Here is a 24048-nt window from a genome sequence, read left to right as displayed (position 1 = left end):
CCTCCTTTTAGCAAGGTTTATTTTAATATCCTGTGTTTGCAACTGCTACTTTTAGAAAGTTAGCGTTTGCTCGCCTGACTATTTCAGCCGCCTCTGCCAGGATGTGTATCTGCTGTCTGGGTTTGTGTGAGTGACAGGGTTGGGGAATTCCCGGGGACAGTCGGGTGACCAGGTGGTGACTAGAGTGCTTACACCAGGATGGGTGGGCGGAGTAGTCCTTGACTCTGAATAGGGTTGTGCTCCACCACCACAATGCTGGCTCCACCTCCTGCGGGGCGTCTGATGTCCCTGCCCTGCACCCTGAAAAAAGACAGCAGCGTCCTGTCAACAGAGTACTCCAAAACAGGGTTGAACCAGGCTCAGGCCCCCTGGCCTGCCAAGACAAAAGAAACCGAGTATAGAGGTAGGAGCCCTGCTCCTAAGAAATTAGATCCAGTTTTGACCACGACGAACCTCTGCCCGACTTGTAGGACTTAGAGAAGCTGAGGAGAAGGAATCCTGCAGTGGTGCCTTGCTGAGGATGGAGAGGGAAAGACCAGAAAGGACTTTAAAGACTGCACCCTGAAAAAAGACGGCAGCGTCCTGTCAACAGAGTACTCCAAAACCGGGTTGAACCAGGCTTAGGCCCCCTGGCCTGCCAAGACAAAAGAAACAGAGTATAAAGGTAGGAGCCCTGCTCCTAAGAAATTAGATCCAGTTTTGACCACGACGAACCTCTGCCCAACTAGTAGGACTTAGAGAAGCTCAGGAGAAGGAATCCTGCAGTGGTGCCTTGCTGAGGATGGAGAGGGAAAGACCAGAAAGGACTTTAAAGACTTGCGCCTGAAACTATCTCCAAGGGCTTGATCTCGAGCTTGCCCCCTGAACGGAACCCCAGGACCATTGGGTTCAATTCTGCCTGCGCCCGGTTGCTGTTGGGCCTTTAGTTCTTATTCCCTCACCAGAGTTGTGACTTGGGTGCCTTCGCCCTCCAAGGTTGTAACAGCTCGGAGCCTGGCCACCCCACCACAGAGAGCCCCACTCAAGCTTGAGTCGCTCTCCGCTTCAGTGTCGGACCGCCCGCTCTCCTGTCACCTCGCCTGCTACGGAGCACGCTGTGCGCCTCTCATCTTCTCTCGCCGGAATCTGCACGGAGCGCATCTGATAGCGTCGGACGGTCCATATGTCGTAACGCACCGACTGTCCCGCTTTGCCCTCCTGCATACCAAGACCATGCCGCACCTCAGGAAGGTCTTCCGTACTGGGGTACTGAAGGCCCGGTGCTGCACCCGTCTGCCAGAAAACGCGACGCCCCACACAGATCCACAGGTACGACCTGGCGTGCTAAGAAGTAGTACGCCCCGCAGGCTTGAACAGCGCCTCACCCCGTGAGCTGCATCAGATCCCGGATCGCCACAACCCTCCACACCGTCTCGCTCACCCGCCTCGCACCTCGAGGGGGCCCCGAGCCTGATAGATCCTTTGGAGAACCGTTGGCCTCGCCCAGTGTCCGCCCTCACCAGTAGCCGTGCCTGAAACGCCTCGGACACTCATCGCAAGGTACATTGGTACTCTATCTCGAGTTCGCATCGGATCCAGGGTCCGCAACTTTTATTTTCCTTGTCACTGTACCATGCTAACCAAGAACCCTTAAGAACAATTGCCTATTTAAATCTGGTGGCCTTCATTCGCTAAACGTTATATGGTCTTGTGATAATTCTGCATATATTTTTACATAAAGTCTACGTATTTTTGATACAATCCTACGATTGATGTCCATTTGTGGGGGGTCAGGGGGTTTCCTGTATGTGATCATAAATGCTTAACTAACTATCGCCCTGAAGATTAGCCTTGTCTGCTCGCACCACACTACCTAGAGGGTGTGCAACGGTTATTTCTAAAGGAGTAGTTCTCTTACCCTGACTAGAGGAGAGGGTCCCTGTTTGTCACAAGTGCATACCTGTGCCAACCAGAGACCTCCGATTCTAACAGATCCAAAAGCAAACACCATGACCAGAGTGTTTAAACCAAGGTTACTTTTAACGTATTCTGAAACTTCATGTAGAGCCGCCTCAGTGCAATATCTGGCACAGAGCCCCATTTGGGAATCACAGAGCAGGTGGTTTACTTCTAGAAGGCTAGATAACTGCCTATTTATATTACTCTCCAGAAGTTTAGCTGCTGTGGGAAAGAGAGAGACAGGTCTACAACTATCATAGACCTTGGGATCAGCGGAAGGCTTGCTAAACAAGGGAAGAAGAACAGTTTGTTTCCAGCAGGAGGGTACGAGCGCCTCGTCAAGAGATTCATTAAGCAGCATATTCAGCCAGGTGTTCACCATGGGTCCTGCTAGATTGAAAATAGCAGGCCAACAAGGATCAAGAGAGGATTAGGATTTACACTTTGAGAGCTCCATTGCCAATTCCTCTAGTGAAATAGAGGAGAGACACTTTAAATTAGTCAATCACACTGCTACTAAATCCTCCAACCAGATATTTATATATCCACTAATTCTTCAATGCAAATTGCTATATATATATACATATATATATATATTCACTGAAAAAACCATAGGTTATAGACCATATATAGTTAGGAATTAGCATTTACAAAACCTTATTTTACTCACACAAAACCATTGAAATTTTTTCCTTTAAAAGAAGAATACATTTTACAGCTTTTGATATTTGCTATTAAAAAACCATTGAAATTCATTAAAAAAACCATAGGTTATAGACCATATATAGTTAGGAATTAGCATTTACAAAACCTTGAAAATTCACTAAAAAAACCATAGGTTATAGACCATATAGGAATTAGCATTTACAAAACCTTATTTTACTCACACAAAACCATTGAAATTCGCATATATAGTTAGTTGCACTAACTATATATCGCGCACCCGCAATCCACTGCTGCTCATGTCACATATTACATCATTCATGACATGGTCAGTGACATCACTGATGACATCACTGATGACATCTCAAATGACATCACTGATGACATCACTGATGACATCTCAAATGACATCACTGATGACATCTCATTTGACATTACTGATCACATCACTGATGACATCATTCATGTGATTATACGATGAACCTCTTCAGACTCTAATATAACCTTAGATACACTCAGTGTAAACAGACACTCACAGACTGTCACTCATCCATGGAGTTACTCACACACCTAGTCAGTCATGCAAAGAATCAATCACACCTCCATTTCCTCAACTATACAGTTATACACACCTTACTTATTCAAACATATACTAACACATATTTACTCTCTTATACAATCCCTAAAACAAGTTCACAATGATCCATACAGCCACTCACACATTCACTGGCTCTTATGCACAGTTATTTATATATGTCAACTTTCACATGTACTGTGTTTTACATATGTACTTACTTTGACATGTAGCACTGAGATATCCATTCACTCACCAATACACTCATGCACACAGTCAACCGCCCATACAGCTGTTTCCACATGCACTTTTGAACCCATACATCTAGTGAATCAACTGCTCACACATCTATGCACAGAGTCATACACCTCCCAGCCACCCACACACACACTCAGTCTCCCATACAAATACTTGGGCAACCAATCAATAACCCATATAGTTACTCATATAGCTACTGATCAACACATGCAGCAGTTTACAGAACAACAGACATAATGATGCACAAATTAAGACAGTTTAGTCACTAACCCATGCACTCAGTGAGACACATTTAATCACTCACTCATACAGTCAGTCATGCACCTACTAAATCCTTCATCCAGACACTTATACATCCATTCATTCTTCAATATGTAAGACATATTTTAACTTTACAGAAACATACAGTCACTGGATGTTGTCATCAGTGATGTCATCAGTGATGTCATTTGAGATGTCATCAGTGATGTCATCCGTGATGTCACTGACCATGTCATGAATAATGTAATATGTGACATGATCAGCAGTGGATTGCAGGTGTGCGATATATAGTTAGTGCAACTAACTATATATGCAAATTTCAATGGTTTTGTGTGAGTAAAATAAGGTTTTGTAAATGCTAATTCCTAACTATATATGGTCTATAACCTATGGTTTTTTCAGTGAATTTTCAAGGTTTTGTTAATGCTAATTCCTAACTATATATGGTCTATAACCTATGGTTTTTTTAATGAATTTCAATGGTTTTTTAATAGCAAATATCAAAAGCTGTAAAATGTATTCTTCTTTTAAAGGAAAAATATATTTTATATGTATTTAATGTAATTTTTTTATGTATATAAATTTTTTGAGGGAACAAATTTATCAACTATCATGCTGAAGAAGAGTGTGGGGAAAAAAACCAAAGAGGAGGACTAAGAGGAAAGAACAATAAGTTCAAAAATACAATTGCTTTAAAGCATGAAGTGCTTTTCCACACATTTACATTTAAATAACCCATATTAGAACATACAAAATATCTACAGAGGAGACGGTGTACATTGAATTTTAGACTCTTCATTGGTACCTACATGTTGGTACTTACATCACCCACACAACACAACAGCTCTATTCAGAGCTACCCTACCTCAAAGCACTCTAAAATATTATTTTACTATTTCCCTTGGTTTTCCCCTTGTTACGCTTTCCGGAACGCTACCCGGTGCGCGGACCGGGCGCTAACCGTGCGAAAATTTGAAAAAAAAGGTTGTTTTTTTTACATATATGTGCCTCCTCAGCCACCCTCAAAAAACCTAGGGGGTCAGGATATGTCTCCCGTGCCCCCTTATACCCATTCCCAACATTGTTTATCCTCCATCTTGTGGCTGAATTCGTCCAAAACACAAGATGGCGGACTCCCGTTACGCTACCGGTGAGCTACCTGGTTCGCGTACCGGGTAGCGCTTCCACCGCGAAAAATCGAAAAATAAAAAAAAAATTATTTTATTTTTTTGCCCCACGGGGCCCTTTAATAACCCCCACATCAATCCTAGGGGGTCAGGAGGGGTCTACCTTGCCCCCTTTCATTCATTTCCCTCTTCGTTTATTTCCACCTCTTGTCTCTCGATCCTACCGAGAGACAAGATGGCGGCCGCTCCGGACTGTTTAGAATGTTGACAGTCACCGGAGAACCAATCCGCTTCTCCTCGCGAAGTTCCGTTACGCGTCTGGTACGCGAACCGGGGCGCTAACCAGGACGCTGTCACAGATATATATATTTTTTTGAACGTTAATTTCTCAAAATCCACTGGAGCACATATCAGACCTAGCAAAGGCACATCGGGCAAACAGTCTCTACAATTTTGCCAAGTTTCATAGAAATCCATTCAGCCGTTCGAGCTAAAAGTGAGTCCAACCGCCCTATGGAAAACTCAATGTTAAAAACACGTTTTGGGACACCCTTTTTTCTTGGCCCCCGCTTGACGAAACCCCCCAAAACTTTCAGGGGACGATCAGAAACAAAATGTGCCATTTTCCTGAAAATTTCAGCCAATTCCGTCTATCAACGCCAAAGTTATTCAACATAGAATTTTCAGAAATCCCTATTCAAAAAAATCCTAACTATATATACCTACTGGCGACCGCCAGTAGGTAATATATATATATATATATGAATATATATATATATATATATATATATATATATATATATATATATATATATATATATATATAACATTTCTATGGCAAAATGAAACCCCTCATTTTGTTCCTTTTCAAATTAAATGTATTAAGTGTTACCACTTTATTCCAATCAAGATGACTTCAGGTGTGCCATACTTTTGTCATAAGTAAGACTGTTAGCGTTCTAGTTGTTCTTTAGAACACTCTGGGACATTCTGTCATTGGGCTATAGTTGGGCTACATCTGGCTGATATTTGGGCTACATTTGTTTTTTTTTGTCTCTGGTGGCCATCTTGGGAGACTGCATATCAGAATTTTTTAAATGAAATATAAGAGGATTTGAGAAGTCCCTCAAAATGTGCCCTAATTTTTCTTTCTTCAGCACTAATCATAATTTCTATGGCAAAATGAACCCCCTCATTTTGTTCCTTTGCAAATTAAATGTTTTAAGTGTTAACACTTTTTTCCAATCAAGATGACTTCAGGTGTGCCATACTTTTGTCATAAGTAAGACTGTTAGCGCTCTAGTTGTTCTTTAGAACACTCTGGGACATTCTGTCACTGGGCTATAGTTGGGCTACATCTGGCTGATATTTGGGCTACATTTGTTTTTTTTTGTCTCTGGTGGCCATCTTTGGGGTACATTGGGCTACATTGAGCTACATTGGGCTACATTTGGGCTCTAACATATATATAGCCCAATGTAGCCCAATATATATTTTTCAAAGTTAATTTTCGTAAAAACCACTGGAGCATATATCTTGAGACATAGCAAAGGCACATCAGGCTACCAGTCCCTACAATTTTGCCAAGTTTTGTGGAAATCCATTCAGCCGTTCGAGCTAAAAGTGAGTCCAACCGCCCTATGGAAAACTCAATGTTAAAAACACGTTTTGGGACCCCCCTTTTTTCTCGGCCCCGCTTGACGAAACCCCCCCAATCTTTCAGGGGACGCTCGGAAACAAAATGTGCCATTTTCCGGAAAATTTCAGCCAATTCCGTCCATCAACGCCAAAGTTATTCAACATAGAATTTTCAGAAATCCCTATTCAAAAAAATCCTATCTATATATACCGCCAGTAGGTAATTTATATATATGTGTATATATATATATATATATATATATATATATATATATATATATATATATATATATATATATATATATATAAAATATATAATACATATTTAAATAATGAAGCAAAAGACATTCACTGGATGATGTCATCAGTGATGTCTTTGAGATGTCATCAGTGATGTCACTGACCATGGCATGAATGATGTAATATGTGACATCATCAGCAGTGGATTGCGGGTGCACGAGATATAGTTAGTACAACTAACTATATCGGAGGAATTTCAATGGTTTTGTACGAGTGAAATGTCCAGCTAACTATAACACCCCTAAAACCTACAGTTTTTTCAGTGAATTTCTAAGGTTTTTTTAAATGCTAATTACTAACTATATCAGGCCTGAAAACCTATGGTTTTTCAGTGAATTTCAAAGTTTTTTTTAAATGCTAATTCCTAACTATATCAGGCCTGAAAACCTTTCGGTTTTCAGTGAATTTCAAAGGTTTTTTTAAATGCTAATTCCTAACTATATCAGGCCTGAAAACCTATGGTTTTTCAGTGAATTTCAAAGGTTTTTTTAAATGCTAATTCCTAACTATATCAGGCCTGAAACCTATGTTTTTTTCAGTGAATTTCGAAGGTTTTGTAAATGACAATTTTAAAAGCATTAATTGTTATTTTTTTATACTGATTTACTACTTTTTTAAAACTATTTTTAGATATTTTATTTTTTAAATTACATTGTAATTACATTATACATTACATTACAAAATATACTTTCTTGGAATTAATTACTTTAGTTTAAATACTTTGCAAATAGGCAATAGACTTTTAAGTACAGTAGTTACAGTTGTTGCAATGGGCAACACAATTTCAAACACAATGCAACTTTGACCTCAATGTATTTTTCTAGCTAAATGCAATTAGTTACTTTATGGATTACTTTTCTCACTACAGGATTGGATCCTAGATTCAGTCCTTGGACATCTCCTGTAAACGGTTGAGTAAAAGTGTTTTATTTACAGTAGTGATTTTTAAGGAATATTATTGTATTTTAAAAGTTGACACTTTGAAATTTCTTCACATAGAATCACCAATGTTATCCTATGGAAGGAAATTGAATTAGCAGGTAAGTAGTGTTATCATTACTTTTTCTTACTCAGTGGTGGATCCTGGTTCCAGCACTGGTGCATCATCCGTAAACAGTTAATAATGTGTTTAAGTCATACAGTCGATTTTTTGGGAATATTTTTAGTTTGTGAAAATAGACACAAACTTTTCTGGTGAAAACCAGACAATGGATTCCTATGGAAGGAAATTAAAGTAACTGGTAAGTATGGTTAGAATTACTTTTCAGGATCAGTACTGGGCTCAAAGATGCAGCACTGAGGTCTCTCCTAATAACAGGTGAGTAAATCAGAATTCGTAGTACGGCTGATTTTAGAATACGTTTTTAAAGTTCCAAAACTCCACACTTAGAAGTATTTTCAAGTGAAACCAGCCAATGTTAGCCTATGGTAGGAAATTCAAGTTACTGTAAGTATGGTTAGAATTACCTTTCAGGATCAGTAGTGGGCTGAAAGATGCAGCACTGAGGTCTCTCCTGATAACAGGGGAGTAAATCGGAATTTGTAGTTCGGCTGATGTTAGAAGAATTTGTTAAAGTTCCAAAACTCCACACTTAGAAGAATTTTCAAGTGAAACCAGTCAATGTTAGCCTAGAAAGGTTATTCAAGTTACTGTAACTACGATTAGAATTACTTTTCAGGATCAGTAGTGGGCTGAAAGATGCAGCACTGATGTCTCTCCTGATAACAGGTGAGTAAATCGGAATTCATAGTTCGGCCTATTTTTGAGGAATTTTTTTAAAGTTCCAAAACTCCACACTTAGAAGAATTCCAAGTGAAACCAGTCAATGTTAGCCTATAGGAGGAAATTCAAGTTACTGTAAGTATGGTTAGAATTACTTTTCAGGATCAGTAGTGGGCTGAAAGATGCAGCACTGAAGTCTCTCCTGATAACTGGTGAGTAAATCGGAATTCGTAGTTCGGCTGATTTTAGAGAAATATTTGTACATTTCAATAACAGACAGAAAGTTTTCTGGTGAAAACCATTCAATAGATTCCTATGGAAGGAAATACAAGTTACTAGTAAGTACTCCTAGATTTAATTTTCAGGGTCAGTACTGGGCTCAAAGATGCAGCACTGACGTCTCTCGTAATAACAGGTGAGTAAATCGGAATTCGTAGTTCCGCTGATTTTAGAGGAATATTGTGCTCAATAGTGAAGGAAGGGGGCAGGGCCTGAGGTGATATATGTTCAAACACGCCCTGTGGCGCGTTTTAGATTGGGGAATTAATTCTTCTTCAATCCTGAGGTCCCCTGTGAGCCAACTAGCCCACCAGGTACCTCCAGTATGCGCCAGGGAGCTGTGTTGCAGAGAGGTGTTCAGAGGGCACGCCCCCTTTTTACAACACTCTGCAACGCAGAAACGTTGTGCTCAATGTAGGTACCTGTTGTACTAGTTGGCCCCTAGGGGACCTCTGGATTGTAGAGGAATTAATTCCCCAACTTAAAATGTGCCACAGGGCATGTTTGCACACATATCACCTCAAGCACCTCAAGGGAATTAGTTCCCCCTCTGCAAATGCGCCAGGGGGCTGCCTTGTGGAGAGGTGTAAAAAGGGGCATGGCCTCATTACACCTCTCTTCAATGCAGCCCCCTGGCATGTTTGCAGTGGGGGAACTAATTCCCCCTGCATACTGGTGGACCCTGGGGGCTAACTCGCCCAGCAGGAACCTCCAGTATGCGCCAGGGGGCTGCATTGCTGAGAGGTGTAATGAGGCCCGCCCCTTTTTACACCTCTACACAAGGCAGCCCCCTGGCGCATTTGCAGAGGGGGAACTAATTCCCCTTGCATACTGGTGGATCCAGAGGGTCAACTAGCCCAGCAGGAACCTCCAGTATGTGCCAGGGGGCTGCGTTGCAGAGAGGGGTTCTGAGAAAACGCCCCTTTTTACACCTTTCTGCAGCACAGCCCCCTGGCACGTTTACAGAGGGGGAACTAATTCCCCTTGAATATTGGGGGTTCATGGGGGCCAATTAGCCTACCAGGAACCTCCAGTATGCGCCAGGGAGCTGCACTGCAGAGAGGTGTAATGAGGCCACACCCCTTTTTGCAACACTCTGCAAAGCAGCTCCGTGGTGCCTACTGGATATACCTGGTGTGCTAGTTGGCCCCCCGGGACCACCAGTATTCAAGGGAAATTACTTCCCCCTCTGCAATTGCACCAGGGGGCGTGTTTGCAGAGTGGTGCAGGGAGGGGGCAGGGCTTGAGTTGATGGATTGCACCACTCTCCAAACGTGCCCTCTGGTGCATTTGCGGAGTGGGAACTAATTCCCCTTGAATACTGTGGGTCCCTGGGGGCCAACTAGCCCACCAGGAACCTCCAGTATGCGCCAGAGGGCTGCGTTGCAGAGAGGTGTAAAAAGGGGCGTGGCCTCTTTACACGTCTCTGCATGGCAGCCCCCTAGCACACTGGAGGTTCCTGGTGGGCTACTTGGCCCCCAGGGACCCCCAGTATTCAAGGGGAATTATTTCCACCTCTGCAAATGTGCCAGGGGGCGCGTTTGCAGAGTAGTGCCTTAATGTTTTTTTGGGATCAGCAGGGTACACGTTGTTAGGGTTTGTGCAGAGGAAAGAGCATGTCCCCTCTCATTCCACTAGTGGTCTCTGTAATAGCTCTCTTTAAACATACTACTGAAAGCCTTTCTTGTTATCTAACCCCCTCCCTAAGACTTCTGTGTATGTTGCTTAATGTATTCACAAGTTTGGACATTGCTGTCTTGTTTGCACATTGGACCTTGCTTTTACCAAGGCTTATTTAGAAAACATTGGACCTTGCTTTTACCAAGGCTTATTTAGAACACTCCTCCCCAGGCCATGTGTTACTTCAACTCATTAGCATAATAACTGAAGCTCTGCACACCTGCTTGTAAGAACCACACCCAGTTCTTCGAACCACAAGCAGCTCTTCGAACCACACCCAGCCCTGTCTATAAAAGGCAGCCCCTGAGCCTCACCCAGTGCTTGTGCTTGTCTACCTCCCACTTTCCTGAGAACAGATCCTTCGGCGCTGGCACTCCTGCTCTCTCCAGACCTTCATTGATTTCAACGGGCGCTGCTTCTGGCTCTTCCTTCTTCTGGTTTCCGGCTACTCCTTGCCTCAGCCCCTCTTCTGTCCACTGCAATCGTCCTGCAAAAGAGAAAGAGGTCAATGTTAGACTGATCAGTATCCCTTTTCAGCAACAAGTAAGTGCAAAACCTTTTTTACCTGAAAGAACTTTATCAGCGATTTCTGGATTCATGTAAAGACAATTTGGAGCAAGATATCTCCCACGAACTTTGTAGTTCAAACCCTTTGTTACAAGAATACTTTGTGGAACTTTGTGAAATAAACATTGTTTTACATGGAACTTTTTTAAAAATCGAACAGAGGAAACCATTGACAGCAAGGCAAACAGTAAATCAAGGACTTGCACAAATGACCTGCTGTATTTTGATGTAAAAGTACAGTATTTGTTTTATGAAAAGTCTGGAAATGTGTGAAAAGTCAATTTGCTATTAAGAATTTAGGCTTTAGTTATATTAAGGTGAATGTTAGACGTTGGTAATTCTGATAATGATATTCGTTTGATTTTACAGAAGTTTTACAGTAATAGAAAGCACATGCCAGAACAGTAACACATTCCAAACCTGGAAGCTGGAGACCAGGATCCAAGAGGTACTTTTAGAAGAGAATTTCGAATAAGATTAAGGTTTAGTCACAAACACATTTAAGGATAGGTTGCACTTATCTGTTCTTTGTTTATGTTTCATTAGGCACCATTTTCTACAGAGGTCAGGGAGGGCCGCAGATTTTAGCAGCTCTTCTACAGTGGAAACGCAAGAAAGGTGATGTCTCTCTTTTTTTATTCTATCCACTTCCCCCCTTCCCTTAAGCTTCATGTTCTTAGTTCACTGTTTAAAACTAGTGTGCTGGAACAAGCAGTTTCAGGGTGGGGTCGGACTGTCTTCAACCTCCTTCAGAACTGAACAGAAACTCAGGTGAGCTGGGCTTTGACAGAAGCACAAGCCTTTAACCTCATCGCTGCTAAAGGAATTCTCTTCCTGTGCTGGCCCCGATTTAAATGGGTGTGGTTGTGACTGAACCATTCCGTCATCAGCACAGCCCAACCGTGACTGATGACGGAATGGTGCCGTCACAAGCATCGAAGGGGTTAAAATATTCAGTTCTCTTGGACGATGAATGCCGGGGAAGAAACAGAGGGCATTGACGCCACGGATATGGCGCAGGCCCTAAACGAGAACTTGGCCCATAATGAATCAGTGTCTGGCATCTTGCAACATATGCCAGAGGAAATAGAGAAATTAAAGTTGGAAAACACCTTTTTAAAACAGGATTTAACCAGGTATAAACCTAGGGAATCTCAGTGGAACACAGCTTTTACGACTTTGTTTAAAACATCCTCAGAGACAGGGGCGCGAGCAAAACATGCAACTCCCTCCCCCCCAGTTGAGGTTACTGTTAATGTTCCTAATGCTGTGCCTTTAGCAGCACCTGAACGTTTTCATGGAGATAGTAACAAATTCCATGTTTTTATCAATCAATGTCAATTACCCTTCATTTGTAAACCACAACAGTTTCCTACTGATGCTACGGAAATGGCATTCATCTTGTCTTATTTGGGCGGTACAGCAGCCAATTGGTCACTTCCTTTTGTGAATAGAGATGATCCCATCCTCCATAATTGGAATCAATTTAAACGTACTATGACCAGCCTTTTTGCAAAACACACTTTTATGCAGGCAAGCGATAATGAGCTTTTAAATCTTAAACAAGGTAACAAGGATTTATTGACCTATCTCACTAGTTTTAATCGTTTACTCACCGAGACACGTTGGCCAGAAGAAAAGCGTGTCTCTACTTTTTTATAAAGGTTTGAGAGACAAGTTAAAAGACGGGCTGGCTCAAATCGTTGATTTACTAGAAGACTATTCTGACTTTGTAGATTAAGTCGTGAAATTGGAACACAGACTAGGAGAAAGAAAGGGAGATAAATCCAAACTGGAATCGCGGTTAACTTTTATTAGACATGAGAAGAAAGACACAGATAATAAACTCCCTCAACCTGAGCCTGTGCAACTAGGGACACTCAGAGGTTCACTCACGTCAGAGGAAAAAGAAAGAAGGAGAAAACTTCAATTATGTTTATATTGTGGCATGGCAGGACATTTTGCCAGAGAATGTCCAGTAAAACCTAAAACTTCACGGAAGGGTACTGTTTCCTCTATCTCCTCAACTGAGTCGGGAAACGATTAAGCTTGACAAGGGGGAAGGTTACTTGTTCGAGAAAACATCTTAATCAAACCTCTAAATCTGCAGCCTTCATGGTACCACACATACCTAGACATTTCATAATTCAGATCTTTTTAATTGTTACTACCCAAGTTAGACATTCTCTCCCTGTTCTACTGGACTCAGGAGCAACAGGAAATTTTGTGGATAAAAAGTTAGCTTACACATTAGGGCTACCTATTTGCCTAAAGCCTTGTCCAGAAGCAGTATGTGCAGTGGATGGGTCAGAATTGACCTCTGGATTAATCACAAAACAAGCAAGTCCCCTTGTCATGGTCTGTCAAAACGGGCCCACCGAGAGGATTAGCATTGATCTGATAGATACCCCTAATTTTGGCTTGATTCTCGGGGTACCCTGGTTAACAACTCATAACCCAAAAATTGATTGGGTGAACAGAACAGTTACTTTGGATTCCTCATTCTGTAAAACCAATTGCTATCAAGAAGCAGGTACAGAACAGAGATCAGTATTACACTGTGCTAGTGTTACACAAGACAAACCAAGTCTCCCTCCTGAATATTCTGACTGTAAAGACGTTTTTGATCCAGTGAAGGCTAGTGTGTTACCCCCACATCGGTCATATGACTGCTGTATAGATCTCATCCCAGGGGCCCCTTTACCTAATAACAGAGTAAATGCTTTGACTGACGAAGAGACCAAATATTTAAAAACCTACCTAGACGACCTACTACAGTCTGGGTTCATCCGACATTCCACATCTCCTGTCTCATCTCCAATTTTTTTTATCCCGAAGCCGGATAAATCTCTGTGCGCGTGTATCGACTATAGAGGACTAAATAAGGCTACAATAAAAAATAAATATCCTCTTCCTCTAATACCTGTGTTGTTGGATCAATTAAGACATTCTACTGTATACACTAAACTAGATATGCAGGGAGCTTACCACGTGGTCCGAATAAAAGAGGAGGATGAGTGGAAGACAGCTTTCAAGACAAAGTTTGGTCTATTTGAGTACACAGTAATGCCCTTTGGGTTGTGTAATTCCCCTGCGGCCTTTCAATTCTTTATAAATGAGGTCCTACACAAATTCCTGGATGTTTGTGTCATAGTATACATAGCTGACATCCTCATTTACTCTAAGAGCCTGGAAGAACATACCCAACATGTTTGTGCAGTAATATCAAAGTTAAAAGAAAATCATCTCTTTGCTAAATTAGAAAAATGTACTTTTAATGTCAGCAAAGTGGACTTTTTAGGATACTGCCTGTCACCTCAAGGAATACTTATGGATGAAAAGAAAATTAGTGCTATTACTGATTGGCCAGAACCATCATCTGTGAAGGATGTTCAGAAATTTCTGGGTTTTGCCAATTTTTATAGGAGGTTTTTTTCTCATTTTGCAGACATTGCGGCCCCAATACGCACCTTGTTGCGGAAAGGGCAACGATTTCTTTGGTCTGATGAGGCGGCTCACGCCTTTCAACTCCTGAAAAAAAAGTTCACTTCAGCCCCATTTCTGAAACATCCTGATCCTGACTTGCCATTTTTTGTCGAAGCGTATGCTTCACAAGTAGCTTTAGGAGGAGTTCTCTCTCAACGAGATGCAATAGATGGCCAATTACATCCTATAGCCTTCTATTCCAAAAAGTTATTACCAGCTGAACAAAATTACAATGAGGCTGAAAGAGAACTAGCTATCAAAGTAGCCTTTTCTGAATGGAGGCACCATTTAATGGGAGCCAAGTACCCTGTTACCATCTTTTCTGACCATAAGAACCTACAGTTCTTTGGATCATTAAAGGCATTAACTCCACGTCAGATGCTCTGGTTAAATTTTTTTTGTACATTTGACTTCGTTATAACCTATAGACCAGGTGCACAACAAATTCAATCTGATGTGTTATCTAGATATGGACATACCTCAGACATGAAACAAGACAAAATAGGAGAACCCATTATTCCTCCCCAAAAACTTTTGGCACCAGTACAACAGAAGGATTTCATCACAGATCTATATAATGCACACATGCAAATGGCACCTCAAGATTGGTTAAAGGATTCCCATAACTTAATATAACGAGGTTTATTGTATCACGACAACATGCTGTTAGTACCCACCACAGAATTAAAAACACAGGTGATAATTTGGCATCATGCCTCACCGTTGGCAGGTCATCCTGGCTGGGTAAAAACCCTGGAAAATGTGCCAAAACACTTTTGGTGGGACAATATGAGTAAGAATTTCCATATGTTCACTTCTTCAAGTAAATCATCATTTCTCACGTTTAATCCTTCCACATTAGTCCTTCCAATGCATTTCGGCATAAAGCCTTCATCGGGGAAGTCTAATATAAATGATAACAAAATAACTATGCAATCCTCCTCTATTCATTCTTATAACATTCTCACTCACAAGTATGCGAATTAATTGATAAAAACTTAATTATTCTAAAACAAAGTTATACATTTAAATCACTTTACGGGAAATTTCTGAAAGCATACGTTACTGCTATTGTATATTAGCTCGAATGGATTGTGATTACATAATTTTGCCAAGACCTAGTGTAGTCTACTGAGTGAATTGAATATAAGACACTATGGGCATTTAATCATGTATATAGCATTTGTAGTGTCACAGGTTGTCTTAACATGTAGGTTAATTTTATGCCCTTTCATTGGGTGCGTTATGCTTTTGCCTTCCATAAGGCTCAACCCGGCAGCTACGCATTTGTGAGCCGTAATATCGGCATTTATAATCCTTTACCATCAGCATGCAAACCTAGTTTAGTATTTATCATTTACTCACAGTGAATAACTACTATCGATAATGCGAATATGAGTATTAACCCATAGTGTCTTATATTCAATTTCAGGCAGGTTGACTCCGAGACAACCTGCCTTTTGGACAATTTCTCCGCATCCGGAGGAATTGCACATTAAAGGATTACTATTTCAAGGAATCTGATGATCTGATCTTTCACCTGATGGACAGGGGGTATTCGAGGAGACTGGTGACCAGATCCAGAAAAAGAGCTTAGTACCAGGACAGATCAACTCTACTGATGCCAAGAGAACGCATGTCTACTCAAGAACGGATGATATGCGTCACAACATACTGCACCAAAAGTAACGACATCAAAAAAATTGTGAATAAACACTGGGGTCTGATTGCAGATGTCATCAATGCACCCAAACCTCCAATGCACGCCTTCAAACAGGCGAAAAACATAAGAGACCATGTGGTCCGCTCACTACTGGAAACACCTCCGGAACCAACCATTCAAGGAATCTGGAACCTGCCAGAGGTGGTAGGACACTACAGATGTACAACATGCAAAGCGTGTCCCACATGCTGGGAAACTAAGAAAGTGACCCACAACAACCTCACCATAGACCATAAAGGTCCTCACTAACTGTAATACAAGTGGAGCTATTTATGCCATCCTGTGCCCATGCGAGCTTATGTACATTGGTCAAACCAGACAAAAAATAAAGAACCGGATTTTTCAACATTGTAGCAGGATCCGGTGCCAGACGGCAGGGGCAACACTAGTGGAACATGTCCTGGACAAGAAACACACCCCTGAATCAATGAGATGGGTGATACTTGAGAAGATTACCTTGGGCCCTAGAGGGGGCAACCCGAACTCCATTCTAAACACCAGGGAATGTAAATGGATGCATACTTTCAAGACTATAGAAAAAGGACTGAACGAACTAGATGCAAACTTTGCGCAGCTGGTAGGACTTGACCCTGAGTAGACATACTTTGGAAGTCACATACATGTAATCCATGAGTGAGGCTTATCTCCATATAGGAATCGTTACAAGAGAAACTCGATTATACCTTTATGTATCCAACAACCACTGCGACATCCCGAGTCATAATGTAAATATAAATCTCTAATAGAAACGCCCTTAATTTACACATATACCATACTCCAGACCAACAATGCATTAAGTTTATGTGGACTAAACATGTTTGTCCTGCCTCACATGAGACGTTTTTATATAACTGTGACTGATTAACCTAAGACAAATGCAGATGCATACCCCTCTACATGAGATGTTTTATGTACAACTATGATTGATTAACCTTTGTTTAAGATACATGCATACCAAGTTCTAATCAATAATGAACCATATGAGAAATAATATGTGTGTCAACACGAAACCGGTTGTCTACATTGTGAATTAACAAATATATCAACTTTTACATCAGTAATGCTTTCAATGTCTATGAGGCCTGATATACCTGTTTTGCCCGACATGAGATGATGTGTAACCAGGCTTGATCACAAGTGATATTGATATCTGTTTAATATTATGTTCTTGCAATCTTAAAATAACGTGGATTTACAGTTGAGCCACTATTAAATTATACACTCGTTAAACCCGGATTTGAGCACCCATGCTCTACGATGTATTCCGCACATCAGTGAGACGCCCATGCCTGTACATAGAAGACCTTTGTTTTTAGATGCTCCCTTGACCAAAATGTATTCTCTGAGACGGCCCCTGGCCAAATCCGTCCGTGATTGGCTGAGACCTGCCAAGCCCCCAGAACTAGCATCCAGCGGCGGCACCGCGAGATACTTATGACTCGCCATGTCAGTATCCCAGTGCCGCCGATTGAAGCAAATGCGGAACTAAGAGCAGGTATGAATTGAGCCACTGGCCCGCCGAGCAAGTACTCAGAGTTTAGACCCCAGCATGCGACATAGTGCTCCATGCTACGCATTTGACAAGCTGGTAGCATAGATTAATAAATTAATCTGTATGTGATACCGGGACCTAAACGAGTAACCCATACTCTGGGTATCCTTTACATACCAGTACTGCACCGAGCTCCCACATAAGGGCTCTTAGTATTCCTGCTACTGTACCCATTTAAACGTTAGTGATACAGGCTGGAAGGATTACAACTTATGTATATTTTTCTTAACAGCTACCAATATGTGAATAACTGGCAATCATGGAACGTTCAGATTTGTCCTTTGAGACAACTACTTTAATAACTTCTCCAGCGCGATCATTGCATATGTATGAACTTAGTGGAGATACTAATATGACCAAGCCTCTCAGACTCCTTAAGGGTCTACAGCGGCTCACCACTAACCAGACACAGCCTCAACTTATAGTGGCTAAACTACGAGCCCCCACCCTACATAACGACATGAACTAAGACATTTCCCCCCCCCTTTTTTTTCAGAATGATGCCAGACAAGAATTAAGGAACCGCCCTTCACTGGAAAACACATACGACATAGGTGTATGAATATGCTCATCCACATGAGCATTGTCCAAGTAAGTCCCCGCCCAGTATTCCTCCTTCTCCCTTGAACTTTTGGCCTTTGAGCCGGTCAATTAGACTATAATATGTTCCTTTTATTTAGAATCGTTGGGAGCCACGCTGGCCCACACTGTGACGGTGCAGACGGTGATCGTCAGCCAATGTAGGTACTGCACTACCCATAGTTTGTACACTAACTATATGTCCACCACTGGCATTTAATGCTCGCCTTTGTGTTTTAGGTGCTCACATTTATCTTCCTGATGAAGACCCCAACATGAGGCACGAATAAGCCTTCTAAATCCCACAGGGGACGAAACGTAGACCACAGCAACCCAGGACACCATAGGAATAAATTACATTGGATTTGTCCAACCTATGTGCGATGCGATTAGGGAACATATGGATTTGCTTATGTATAAAGGCCTACGAATTTTAATGTGATGCTATCAATGTCACACCACCTTTACCCAGTCCCTCTCAAACCCGATCATATCCCTTCCCTCCTTCACTAAGAGCATTATCGCCGTGATGTTTTGCAAACTATGCTATATAATGTATAATATAATTCTATGATAAGTCATTCTTATGATATAATCAATTCACAATGAACACGATTGTGGAAATAAACACAGTCATACTTTGAATATTGTAAGCTCAATAGTTTATTTTGTTTATCAATGCTTAATGCTACATATCTGTGGTGAACTCTTCTCCATACAAAACGGACTGATGTTTTAAGAGTAATTGCACACACTAGGACCATTTTCTTTGTACTGTACTTAACGACCCAGGTCCTTGAGTTGTTTGGGTGTACCCCGTTCTAACTTAATATGTCTGTAAAAGGCAGCCCCTGAGCCTCACCCAGTGCTTGTGCTCGTCTACCTCCCACTTACCTGAGAACAGATCCTTCGGCGCTGGTGCTCCTGCTCTCTCCAGACCTTTATTGACTTCAACGGTCTCGGCTTCTGGCTCTTCCTTCTTCTTGTTTCCGGCTACTTCTTGCCTCAGCCCCTCTTCTGTCCACTGCAATCGTCCTGCAAAAGAGAAAGAGGTCAAGGTTAGACTGATGAGTATCCCTTTTCAGCAACAAGTAAGTGCAAAACCTTTATTACCTGAAAGAACTTTATTGGCGATTTCTGGATTCATGTAAAGACAATTTGGAAGAAGATATCTCCCACGAACTTTGTGGTTCAAACCCTATGTTACAAGAATACTTTGTGGAACTTTGTGAAATAAACATTGTTTTACATGGAACTTTTTTAAGAATCGAACAGAGGAAACCATTGACAGCAAGGCAAACAGTAAATCAAGGACTTGCACAAATTACCTGCTGTATTTTGATGTAAAAGTACAGTATTTGTTTTTATAAAAAGTCTGAAAATTTGTGAAAAGTGAGTTTGCTATTAAGAATTTAGGCTTTAGTTATATTAAGGTGAATGTTAGACGTTGGTAATTCTGATAATGATATTTGTTTGATTTTACAGAAGTTTTACAGTAATAGAAAGCACATCCCAGATAAGGGTGGGCGTAAAATCCGTTTCGCGGGCGAATTTGCGGATTTTCCACGATTTCGCGATCCGCGAATCTCGCGAAATCGCGGTAAAATCCGCGAATCAGCGGGGACAAATTTTCAGCCAAGCAAGGGTTACAGCAGCAGGTGCAAAGGTTGAACCTAATTTCTTTGTAACCTTTTACAAAAGGGTTACAAACAAATTAACTTCAACTTGGACACCTGCTGCTAATTGCTTCCTGGCGCCTCGTTATCTACTTGCAACTATTCTCTGACCTTGCTCTGACCCTTGAAGCAGGGTCAGAGAATAGTTACAAGTAGGCAACGAGGCACCTGTCCAAGGAATTAAACCTCATCAGGAAGCACTTACAGATATAAAAAACAGGAAGAAGGGAGAGGATGGCAAATACACCCATTTTGAGTTGTCAGGAGGGGCTAAACTAAAAGAGACCTTTACAGCACAATTTTCATATGCATTTTGCTAAAAATAAAAAGCTGTATGTTCTGTAGGGGCAACTCAGGAATCTGGCCCTTCAGAGATCCGGCCTCTCTTTCTTTCTCTCGTTCTCTCTCTCCTTCTCTCTTTCCCTCTCTTTCTCTATCTATCTATCTATCTAGCTATCTATCTATCTATCTATCTATCTATCTATCTATCTATCTATCTATCTATCTATCTATCTATCTATCTATCTATCTCTCTCTCCCTCTCCCATAAACGACTGCATGGGTAACTTCGCTATGCAAGCGGCTCGCAAAGACGCAAAAAGCCCTGCGAACACGCAAAAAACCCCGCGAACACGCAAAAAAACAAAAATCAGCAAATTCACACAAATTCGCGAATTTTGCGGATCGCGAATTCACAAATCCGCAAATTCGCGGATCGCGAATTCGCAAAATTCGCCCATGCTTAATCCCAGAACAGTAACACATTCCAAACCTGGAAGCTTGAGACCAGGATCCAAGAGGTACTTTTAGAAGAGAATTTCTAATAAGATTAAGGTTTAGTCACGAACACATTTAGGGATAGGTTGCACTTATCTGTTCTTTGTTTATGTTTCATTAGGCACCAGTTTCTACAGAAGTCAGAAAGGGCCGCAGATTTTAGCAGCCCTTCTACAGTGGAAACGCGAGAACAGTGTTGTCTCTCTTTTTTATTTTATTCACTTCCCCCCTTCCTTTGAGCTTCTGGTTCTTAGTGCACTGTTTTAAAACTAGTGTGCTGGAACAAGCAGTTTCAGGGTGGGGTCGGACTGTCTTCAACCTCCATCAGAACAGAACAGAAACTCAGGTGAGCTGGGCTTTGACACACGTACCCTGCGTGTAACCCGGGATTAAAACTTTTTTTTTTTTTTTGGGCCTTGGGGGTCCTTGTGGGACCCCCTGAGCAGGCCTAGAGGGTCAGGAGCCTCCAGTATGCGCCAGGGGGCTGCATTGCAGAGAGGTGTAAAAAGGAGCGTGTCCTCTTTACACGTCTCTGCAAGGCAGCCCCCTGGCGCATACTGAAGTTGTTGGTGGGCTACTTGGCCCCCAGGGACCCCCAGTATTCAAGGGGAATTAGTTCCCCCTCTGCAAATGCATCAGGGGGCTACCTTGCAGGGAGGTGTAAAAAGGGGCGGGCCTCATTACACGTCTCTACCTTTTTGCCAAATTTGGTGCAATTCCGTTCAGCCTTTCGGGCTGTAGCCCTGGCTAAAGGTCCCTATGGAAAATTGCAGGGGTAAAACACGTTATGGGCCCCCCTTTTTTCTCAGTCCCCACTTGACGAATCACCCCTTAACTTTCAGGGAAGGAGCGGAGCTGAGCAGGCCATTTCCTTTGAGAATTTTGCTGAGATTCGTCAAACGGCGCCAAAGTTATTTCAAATAGAATGTTGTGGATTTCCTATGGAAACTAGGTCCTAACTCATATATATATATATATATATATATATATATATATATATATATATATATATATATATATATATATATATATCAAAGCTCACTATCCGTCTGCTCTCCTTCACTCGCGGCCGGGTGCTTTCGATGGTGGGAGACAGTACCACGCCAGTCACTACCAGACAAAGCTCAGATGCAAGAAGCACGCAGCACTTACGGGGGACTGTTCCAATATAGTTTATTGGACAAACACTCTCACAAGACGCGTTTCGGCCACCGACTTTCTCAATTAGAGGCCGGCGCCACCCTTAGGCAAGGTGTAAATACAGCCAATCAACAAAATAAAGAAAGGACATGTATAGTGCATTCTTACCACCATTTGTAAGTGGTGTTTTCAGTTGACTCACTGACAGAATTGCGCCCTGGATGGGCAATGAACACACAAATAATATTTTTTTTGCAAATTCAGCCCTGAATGGGCATTCCACAAGAATATATATATAAATACAAACAACTCACAAATTTAAACATAAGAAAATCATCAACAATGCAGAGAAATCAATGTGAGACTCATAAATGAACCGCTAACTCCTCCCCAGCATTCAGGCCACCCGGTTTCTTGGTCTGATTCTCAATGATATGGCGAGACTCTAGCCTGCGTAGCTGAAGCAGCCTATTTCCTCCCCTTATGTCTGCCGGTACTTGGTCCATGCAGTAGAAGCTAAGGAGTTCTCGGTTGCTTTGGTGAGACACTTCAAAGTGCCTCGCCACTGGATAAGTGGGATCTTTATTTTGTATGGCCCGCAAAATGCTCTAAGATCCTGATTTTCGTTGGGTGAGTGGTACTCCCAATATAACGCAGGCCACACGGACATACAAGACAGTACACCGTGTGGCTTGTGTTACAATTCATTAAGCTAGTGATCTTTTTGGGCTCCTTCATCCCTGGTATTTGGTAACTAGTCACCTTTCTGCTGTTTTTACATGCCTTACGTTTAAGGCAAGGATAAAATGATGTCACTTTCCCAAACGGTGGAGGTTTTTCTTTTCTCTTACAGTGGCTTTGTACAATGTTTGATCCCAATGACCTAGCTCTCCTGAACGTTATTAATGGGGACTTAGGTAAGTCCTTACCGATGACCGGATTAGATTTAAGTATGTGCCAATTCTTCATACACTTTTTTCTTATGTCCTGGGCATCTATAGAATAGTTCATGATCATCCTCATACTATTCTGATTACTGTCCTGTCTCTTGGGTGACATTGAACTGTCCTTTGAGATTAAATCAGATCTCAATTTCTTATCAGCTTTCAATTTGGCCTCCTGTAGTACCTCCCTGGTGTATCCTCTCATTCTAAACCTCGACAAACTCACACTGGCCGCCTTCTCAAAATCGTCTTGTCGTGTACAGTTCCTCTTAAGTCTCAAAAGTTCACCATAGGGTATACTAGATATAGTTTTCCCCGAATGGCAACTTGTTGCGTGGAGCACAGAATTGCCAGCTGTCTGTTTTTTATGCAATGCTGTACAGATTTTTCCCTCAGCTATGAACACTTTAAGGTCCGAAAAATTCATGGTTTCTGTGCTAATCTCCCCACTAAATCTGAGATTAACGTTATTCTCATTTAGTACCTTGACATACTCCTTGGCACATTCAACAGAACCTTTAAAGATGATAAACAGATCGTATCTGTACCAGGATGCTACCCTCTCTGTCCATGCGCCGTTATTAGCCACCCAGGCCACCTGCTCCTCCCACCAACCGACGAAAAGATTCGCGTAGCTGGGGGCGAAGCAGGTGCCCATTGCGGTACCACAGATCTGTTTGTAGAATTGATCCTGGAACAGAAAAATGTTATTACTTAGGCAGAATGAAATAAATTAAAGTAACATTTGGTTATGTGCTGTTAAGTTTATGGGCCGTGTCTCCAAGTACCATTTAACAGCCTCTGCCCCTTGGAGATGATTAATACTGGTATAGAGGCTCGCGATATCGAGTGTCATCATTACCAAATCGCTAGTCCAGTTTAAATTGTCAATTTTGCGGAGAAAGTCAGTTGTGTCCTTCAAATATTATCTTAACATTTTCACAAACTCGTAAAGAAAGTAGTCCACAAACCTCGACAAATGCTCCATCAGGCTCCCCACAGACAAAACTATCGGACATCCTGGCGGACATGTTGCGTGCTTGTTCAGCTTGGGCAAATGATAGAAATTTGGTACCTTCGGTTGCTTACATTCCAGGAAAGCAAATTCCTCTTTACTTAGCATCCCCTTATGATACCACTTATTGAGTAGGGAACGATAAGCG

This window comes from Lissotriton vulgaris, chromosome 11 (assembly GCF_964263255.1).
Source record: "Lissotriton vulgaris chromosome 11, aLisVul1.2, whole genome shotgun sequence".
NCBI classification, from domain to species: Eukaryota; Metazoa; Chordata; class Amphibia; order Caudata; family Salamandridae; genus Lissotriton; species Lissotriton vulgaris.
Note: the sequence above shows the minus strand (reverse complement) of the source record.